The sequence below is a fragment of the Elephas maximus genome, chromosome 12 (assembly GCF_024166365.1).
Source record: "Elephas maximus indicus isolate mEleMax1 chromosome 12, mEleMax1 primary haplotype, whole genome shotgun sequence".
Lineage (NCBI taxonomy): Eukaryota > Metazoa > Chordata > Mammalia > Proboscidea > Elephantidae > Elephas > Elephas maximus.
The window spans coordinates 11129011-11134219 of record NC_064830.1 but is presented as its reverse complement, the minus strand read 5'-3'; the positions used below and the strand labels follow the sequence as shown (position 1 = coordinate 11134219).

The window sequence follows — 5209 nt, the reverse complement described above, 5'->3', positions numbered from 1 at the left end:
CAAAAGGTACCTCTCAAAATTTTGTAATCATAAGTTGTTAGAAATTTGGCCATTGTTCGTTTTATTTTTTCTGCCATCGGAATGGCCTATAGCTGTAGTAGGAGTGAATATGTCCAAACACAGAGACAATCAGAGGCAGGTGGAGCTCAGAAATGGAAAGCTTTGTTGATGTGGAACTTCTGAATCCAGCCATTAGACCCTACCATACACATAAGCCCACTCTATCTTCTTCAATTACTTCACCCAATATAAATTCTCCCTGTTTGAGCCAATCTAAGTTGGATTTCTATCCATTGCTGAATATTAAATATCCTTTTAGCATTTTTTAAAAAGTTGGTTGTTATTCTTGTTTTCTTACTGGTAAGATAACTTTGAGGAAATTAGCCCCTTGTTTCCAATGTCCTAATTAAAAAATAATAAGCTGAGCTCTAGAAAAGTTAACCTTTGCTGGCGGTCACTTACCCAATTATTTTAATGTCTACCAAGTGTCTACTACTAATGTATGACAAGATAAATCAGTTTTTTTTGTTGTTAAAAATGAGTCAAAAGACAAATAGTTTGCAGATATGGCTAGCTGGTAATACTGGGAATAAATGTGTCTATACACATTTTTCAACAAATTTAACTTTTTTTAGAAAGCTGGCTTATTAGCCAAATTTGTCCCAGCATCAAAACTGGTTTATGTGTGTGAACAACCTTGGAGTATCCTACCTCCACTTCTAACCAGGTCAAACCTGGGACCAGTTGGTGGCAGTGCCAGCCAAAAAGAGCATATGCAAAATGAATTAGGTGGTTAGTCAGCTCCTAAGACATTCAGGTCCCTCCCAGGCTGGATCAACAGCCAGAGGCAATCGCCAAGCATTTCTGAGACAAGAAGTGGGCAGCCAGCTCCCACTAGTAGGCCGGCAGCTCCGTTTTCCACCAGCTGTGGCCTCCATGTGGCTATCTGTGTCAGTGCCAGGTTGAAGGAGACTGCAAAATGGGCCCTAGCTATATGTGACTCAAAGGACACATTCTTGCAGAGAGTGACCTCAGACTCTCCTTCCACACCGAGTTTCTCTAACACAACAGTAGCAAACATGTGCGTTCATGTACACACACACATACACACACACACAGTCACACGCTCATATTCACACATGCATACACTATATTCCAGGCTTGCAGTGTTCCAGATATTCACATCTGTCTGTACCCCAGAGAGAGAGGATGATTCTATGACCAGGTGTCAGTGGAAGGAGGCATTACTCTAACTGCTCAGACAGCAGGGAGACTGGCTAGAAATATTTTTTTACATAACTTCCACCTTGACATTTCGAGTAAACAGTGAGCCCTAATGCTTGCTATGGCAGCCAACTCTTCCCACTTTCCAGCCCGGGAGGGCTGGAGCATGAGCCAGTTTGACCTCATCAGAAAGCAGCCAGACGATGGGATACGCATTTCTTCTCTTGGAGATTTCAAGAAACTCTGCAGCTGGTATCATTAGCATCCTGGGGCAGAAGCTGGCATCGCATTGCACAATTTCTCCCAGGGTCCATCTTTAGTGACAGCATGGCAGGGGGGAAATGTACTTGTCAAGATGCTCAGAGGAAAAAAAAAGAAGAAGGGAACACTACGTAGGAACAACTCATGTGAGGCTTAGGTTGGTAGAGATAAGAAAGTGAACATGGGCCTAATTTTCTTAGCCTGAACTAGTTCTGGAGTCCTGCGGCTCAGTGGTTAAGAGTTCGGCTGCTCCCAGACAGAGCTGGAGAAAAATGTAGAACAAAATTCTGACTTACAAAAAAGACCAGACTTACTGGCCTGAAAGACACTGGAGAAACCCTGAGACTATGGCCCCCCGACACCCTTTTAACTCAGAAATGAAGCCACGCCTGAGGTTCACCCTTCAGCCAAAGATTAGACAGAACCATAAAACAAAACAAGACTAAAGGGGCACACCAGCCCAGGGGCAAGGACCAAAAGGCATGAGGGGACAGGAAAGCTGGTAATAGGGAACCCAAGGTTAAGAAGGGGGTGTTTTGACATGTAGTGGGGTTGTTAACCAGTCATATAACAATATGTGTACTAACTGTTCAATGAAAAGATAGTTCTGTAAACCTTCACCTGAAGTACAAAAAAATTGACTTCAGCTGCTAACAAAAAGTTCAGCAGTTTGAAACCACCAGGTGCTCCTTGAATACCCTATGGGGCGGTTCTACTCTATCCTATAGGGTCAATATGATTTGGAATCGACTTGATAGCAATGGGTTTAAAGTAGTCCTAAACCAAGCTGTGAACTAGGAAAAGTGTCTCTTCTCCGTTGTTTTACTTCTTCTACCGTGTGTTTGCCTCCATGAAGCGTCCTATTTTTTATCTCTACCTGCTAGCTGACTGGGTACCCAAAACCAGTTACATCTTATCCATCCTTGGTGTGCCCTAAGCCAGCAATTCCTAAATTTTAGTATCAAATGGACTAATACAATTTTATAAAAGTGCCATAGGGTAGGGTAGGCTGAGGTTGGGTTGATGCTTCAAAAAAAGATACTAACCATCTTTTATTGTCATTATTTCATATACACACCAACATTCAGGAATGTATCACCTCAAAATAAAGGCAATCATTAAATTAAATAAAATATGTTTATCTTTATGAAATATTCACTATGCTGTTGCAGAACAATGAACCAATTTTGTGTGGCCTTTCTTGCCATGCTCTTGTAATTCCCACCTGGGTAACTGGGTAGGACTGTGCAAATAGGGTAATTGTGGCCCACCAAGGGAGTTGGTTAGTTTTGCCATCCTGCTGGGCTTCAAATGAGCCATCTCAGAGGTGGGGAGAGAGGATCCCTCCACCACCAAGGAAGAAGAGCCAGGAGCAGAGCTCATCCTTTGGGCCTGGGATCCCTGCATTGAGAAGCTCCTGGAACCAGGAGACCAAGAGAGAGAGACAGCTGTAACACTGAAGACGGTGAGAAGTGATGGCAGAGAAAAGGCAGCAGGAGAGGCCAGCAGGAGAGGGCTAAGTGGGCTTCCCAGCCCATGGAGTGAGAAAGCTGAGAACCTTTGTGCAGGAGGCTTGCTGGCTGAGTAAGGTGCCTCTAGGCACTCGGTGGAGTTAGGTTTGATGACCCACAGAGCTAGAGCTGAGTACTTTCCAGCCAAGGCTTACTGGGGGAGTGGGGTGCCTCGGGGCACTACTGGCAGAGCTAAAAGAGCTTTGTAACACTTGCCTGAGCAGGAGCAGAGGCCTAGGGGCCAGAGAGAGGTGTGCCTGTGGGCACGGCTGAGAAGAGGCTGTCCTGATGGAAGAACTGTGTCCTGAGCATTCCTGAACCTTAACTGTAACCTGTTACTTCCCTAGTAAACCCCGTAATCGTGGGTATTGTTTGTGAGTTCTGTGTGGCCATTGCAGTGAATTAGCAAATTCAGCAGAGAAGCAGAGAGTGCCTTGGGAGGGATGGTTGGTGTCAGAATTGGAAAAGATGGTAGAGAGATCAGGCATGTCTAACCTCGGCCTCATAAAAACCAGCCTTGGGCTGCTGATCTTGATTCTCCTTCCCCCTTGTGGAGTTAGAGGAGGTCAGACTCCACCCCCACACAATTTTAACAGTTGTCCACATTTTCCTTCATTTATCTTAGACCAATGGCAATTTTATCATGGACCCTGGCAGCCAGGCAGTGTTCAGAACCATACTCCTACTTCTTCATTAGCCAAACCTCACCTCCACTAGCTGTCAGGTGGGATAGGATCTGATACGCTGCTTCGTTAAGGGGCTTAACAACTGGTAATTACTCAGTGTAATGTCTTTCACAGGGACTTGGTATTTATTAACAACAACAACAGCAAAAAAAAAACAAGGCCTTATACTAAATAAAATAACAGAAAATAGCTTTTGATAACCTGAGCAAAAAAAGAAAAGAAATGAATAAATGGGCAAATAAACGAGTAAAGACTTCTTGGAAGACTTCTGGGCTAACTTATAGAACTGAAGGAAAGTATTACCTTTGGTCTTTGGTAAGGTCAGGAACGAGGGCCACCTGGAAATTCAGACAATTCACTGTGAGTCATTAATTTGTGAGTTCTTCCATATAGGTACTACAAACCTGCCTTGCCCTCTTCGTGGACAGCAGGATGTTAGTCATCTATTAGCTCCAGTTCCTGATACTTAGTCTAGCATTAGTCCCCTCACATCCGTGTAACGAAGGCCACAGGCGCAAATGTGCTCCTTCTGTGAACTACTCCCCAAGAGCTAGCTCTAAACGCTTTAAATTTTCCATCATTTTGTAGTTAAAAGACTTTCAATGAGAAGGAGGCAGCTGAGTGGCGGACGCAGAGATGCAGATCTTTGCGAAGACCGTGACAGGCAAGATCATCTCTCTTGAGGCTGAGCCCGGTGACACCATCAAGAATGTCAAAGCCAAAACCCAAGACAAGGAGAGCATAGCCCCTGACCAGCAAAGCCTGGTTTCTGTGGGCAAACAGCTAGGGGACAGCCGCACTGTCTCAGACTACAACATCCAGAAAGAGTCCGCCCTGCACCTGGTGCTGTATCTGCATGGTGGCGGCACATTGAGCCTTCCCTGTGCCAGCTTGTCCAGAAGCACAACTGTGACACGATGATCTAGTGCGTTACCCTCGCCTGCAGCCCCGTGCTGTCAACTGCCACAAGAAGAAGTGCAGCCACATCAGCAGCCTGCGTCCCAAGAAGAAGGTCAAATAAGGGTCCCCCTCTGCCGGCTCTCCTTCTCCCAAGCCCCGGAGCCCTAGACCCTCAATAAAGTCTCCCTTTCATTGGACTGAAAAAAAAAAAAAAAAACTTTCAATGCTGGTTAAAACAGAGCAAATCTAGAAGGGAATAGCTCTCTAAACCCTGTTGTTGTTGTTAAGTGCCGTTGAGTCGGTTCCGACTCGTAGAGACCCTGTGCACAACAGAACAAAACACTGCTGGGTCCTACGCCATCCTCATAGCCCTTGTTATCTTTGGATTGTTGTTGCAGCACATGGTTGCAGCCACCGTGTCAATCCGTCTCATTAGGGTCTTCCTTTTTTTCGCTGAGCCACCATTTTACCAAGCATGACATCCCCCTCCAGGGACTGGTCCCTCCTGATAACATGTCCAAAGTATGTGAGACTAAGTCTTACCATCCTCACTGGTAAGAAGCATTCTGGCTGTACTTATTCCAAAATAGATTTTTTTATTCTTCTGCAGTCCATCATATATTTGAT

The 5209-nt window shown here is 45.0% G+C and overlaps 1 pseudogene; it reads left to right on the top strand.

Annotated features, from left to right (window-relative positions):
- The first annotated feature begins 4312 nt into the window (after positions 1-4312).
- Positions 4313-4703, top strand: LOC126086649 (ubiquitin-like; annotated as a pseudogene).
- The last annotated feature ends 506 nt before the right edge of the window (positions 4704-5209 follow it).